The sequence below is a fragment of the Pteronotus mesoamericanus genome, unplaced genomic scaffold (genome assembly GCF_021234165.1).
Source record: "Pteronotus mesoamericanus isolate MK-2021 breed Mesoamerican mustached bat unplaced genomic scaffold, CSHL_Meso_final scaffold_12, whole genome shotgun sequence".
NCBI classification, from domain to species: domain Eukaryota; kingdom Metazoa; phylum Chordata; class Mammalia; order Chiroptera; family Mormoopidae; genus Pteronotus; species Pteronotus mesoamericanus.
In genome coordinates this window covers 12,389,299-12,393,004 of record NW_026555303.1, presented here as the reverse complement: position 1 = coordinate 12,393,004, position 3,706 = coordinate 12,389,299, and the positions used below count along the sequence as shown (strand labels likewise).

Below are 3,706 nucleotides of genomic sequence, written 5' to 3'. Positions count from 1 at the left end.
GAACCACTACCCTTTGCAACAGCATGGATGGAACTGGAGAGTATGCTAAGTGCAATACGCTAGTTGGTGAAAGAGAAATACCATATGATCTCACTTGTAAGTGGAACCTAATGTATGAAAGAAACAAGCAATCAAAATATAATGGGAGAAATTGAAAAAAAGGACAAACAGACAGTAATCAAAAGACTGTTTTAAAAGGAAAAAGCCATGGGCAAAGCAGAAAACAAGTCTAAAAGAGGGCAACAAGTTTTAGGGCTATGAAGGAATGGGAGTCAAATTACAAAACCAAATAGGGGCCAAATCCAGAGTAGGCAAGAGGAAGAATTTATGAGTAGGGGAACAAGTTGGTAATCCTGCATGATCTGGAGACAGATTGCCTGCATTTGCGTTTTGGCTCTGCCACATGCTAGTTTAATGATCTCAGACAAATTACTTAATTTCTCTGTACCTCAGTTTTCCCATCTGTAAAATGGGGATAGAAATAGTACCTACTGAAGATTAGTAAATAAATGAATATGCATACAACATTTAATACCTGACAATATGTGTTAGTTTTTTTGGGGGGGAGTATAGAATATTTTAATATCAAATAAAATATAATTTATGATTAAAAAGTTTTGACTTCCATATGAAGTATTCTACTTAAACACAGTTTCCAAGTCACATCTAGCGATTTCATCTTCTCACATTTCCAATAAATGTTGATGGTCCAAACACCAGACACTCTGTGTGAATGACAAGAAGAAAGTATCCTGTATCTACCGATAAGTTTCTTTCCCAGCTCTCAAGTGCTGCAAGTTCATACTTTTCTTGTTTGTTATCTCAGAACCAGCAGCGTTTTCACTTTTTCCACTCTATTCTTATAGATTTGGAAAGCAGGTGTTATCCATCAACCACAGGACACTGTTTACCATACCAATTGAAAGAACCCAACCTGGCATAGCATTTGGGGCACAGAAGTTTTCCATCCATCACTCCCAGCATGGTAGGCTCCATCCACTGTACAGGTCCAATAAAATTTGATGTGCATTGAGTCTGGCTCCCCAGGACTGATGTGAGAGTTGATGCCAGTCTCTTGTAGTCAAAGGCTATTGGGCCACTTCCTTCCTTATGATCCAAAATGCTAGAACTTCGAAATAAAGACTGCCCGAGCTTCCTACATTTGTAGAGAACTCATCTTTCAGTCCTTGTAAAACTGTAGTTAGGTCAACAGCAAAAAGTTATTGAGGTAAGTTCTGCAGTTCTACATGACAATGAAAATGTGTCCACTGGTTGAAATCAATTCTCTGGATACTTCTCTGTAAACTTTTGTAAACTATATTGCTTATAAATTGCACTAGAAGTACCTACTTTGCATCCCATGGCCTAGTATAATTTCAGTTGCCAGTCAAACCACTCATTCACCTTAGCCTTGGATTGGATCACCTGGTGGTTTTCATAAGATTTTTCAAAGGTGAGCTGCTGAGTCTTAATCAGAAATGAAATCATTACAGCAACACTTTGACTGACTCCCGCATGACAGTGCACCAGCACTACGTGGTCCTTGGTGTGCACCTGGTGCACTAAGGCCATGCAGCTGTCCAGGAAGCTCAGCAAGTTGGTCCTGGGCTCATCCAGTGAGCACACGAAGAGCTGCTGCAGGTCCTGAACCTGGAAATTGGGCTCCTCCGCATCCACTGTCAGCACGTCGGTGACTCCCGTGACCCTCAGGCTCTGCTTCAGCTGCCGACCTGTCCAGCTGTGGCCAACATGGTGGCTCCCTGTGTTAGCTATTATTAAAGGAAATATTTTTGCATACTCCTAAGGTATGTTTGTGTTAGTAAGCCGAGGTCATTTAAAGAAACTGAGACAAAATTCCAGCTCACTTTTCAGCCTGGGAGGGTACTGGACTTGTTCTTTGAAGCTCCCCAAGGATACCATTTTGAGTATGGATCTTGGAGGAAAACTTCCATTTCTTTATCACTCTTATCACCAGGTAGACTGAGCATATACCACAGTTGAAAGCTGCCCGAATACCTGGAATGAATGAAAGAGCTATTACTATAGGGACACACAGCTTGGAAGACTGACTTAAAGGAGAGCCTGAGGGCTGAAATATGACCACAAATTTCTTTCTTCCTCTTCCCAACAGTTCTACCAATGTGGAATTCTTTGGAAGCCCAAGCTTTCCTCAAAATGTAAATCTATTTTCAGCAAATCTTTCTGGAGTGTGAAGATTATGAATGAAATTGTAGTTGCAGCAAAGGTCTGAGTGGGAGAATCCATAACTGGTTGATCCAGAGGAATACTTCTCATCCATGGATACACACTGAAAACATTTGGAGAGTTTGTACTGCATGAATGCCTTGGTTTTACCTGCAGAGATTTGAAATTAAGTATTCTGATATGTATTCTGGCCATGTGTAAAACGTTTCCAAGGTGATTCTAATGTACAGCCAGGGTTGAGAACCATTAAGCTAAAAATTGCAAAGTAAGAGCAAGTGAACTAGACCAAGCTGACAAATAACCTGGGAGCTTCTACAGCCTCTATTTTTTTCAATTCAGCACTCTTACCATATGGCACGCATGACCCTGTCCCAGAGTGGTTACCCAGGCAGCCTGGATGCATGGCCAGACAGAACCATCAAGTTTCAGACAAACATGAGACTCTGGCCACAGGAAAGTGCTGCAGCACAGAGCAATAGCCTTGATAGGTGCTTCCATTGAGACAGTGTTTTGCAGGATTAGCTATTTGAGTGGGTAAATAATGAATCTGTAATGTTGATTTGCAAAAAGGTTTGTTTTGTTGAATTCCTTTACTTTGTGTGGTTTACCTTAAGAATGTCTGTATGTGTTTACAACATACAAGATTAGAACCAGAAGTTTTTTAAATTATATTAGGCATATAATTGGTTTGGATGGTCAAATAAAGTTTGATTGCTTGTTATGACATCACATGCTTATAATCTGATTGTCACAATCTCCATAAATTCTGATGTGATATATGTATGTAACCATCAGCTACCAATCTTATAATCATGAGCAATAGGACAACTGCAGAAATTTGGCCTTCAGAATCCAAAAGTATAAACCACATCAACTATCTAAGCCAAGAAAAAAAAAAAAACAATACATGACTTTCCAAGATTCACAAAATTGACATTCTGACTTCTATAAAATTATCCTAAGGATTTGGCCTGAAATCGTAAGAATCTGAGATGATAGAAGACCCATATAAAAATTGCTACTGGAAGTTATTTTAAAAATGCTTGCAATATGGTTGAGGGTGACTTTCCAGTTTACCACATATTTCCCAAAGACGAAGATGAAAAAATGAACATCCCCTCAACCATTTCAGCAAGAGATCAGTTTGTCAAGATCTGAAATTTGCTTAGAGAAAGGCCACTTCTGTAATGGAATTATCCTTGAGATTGGTTGTGCACAGCAATTATAATGTCAGGAGCTGAGAGGGTGCTTAATCCTCCTAGAAAAGATGAGCTGGAACAGTTGCTACTTCTGGGTATTGATAGCTGGGGGTGTGTGGCTGTGTAGAGCCAGGACCTGGGTTCTATTTCTGAATTTTTCCACCTGTGTCTCTCTATGTGAATTTGGAAGTCTTCCTTATCCCATTCAACAACCTTTAAGGAGTGCCTACTATGTGAAACATGTTGGAAGTTCAGAGTTTAATGTGATGTAGCTGTTACCCTTGAGAGACTCATAGTTGAGC

General features: G+C 39.9%; 1 pseudogene; it reads right to left on the bottom strand.

Moving 5' to 3' along the window:
- Positions 1 to 817: 817 nt before the first annotated feature.
- LOC129082179 (dual specificity protein phosphatase 12-like) lies at positions 818 to 1,920 on the bottom strand (annotated as a pseudogene).
- Positions 1,921 to 3,706: the final 1,786 nt, after the last annotated feature.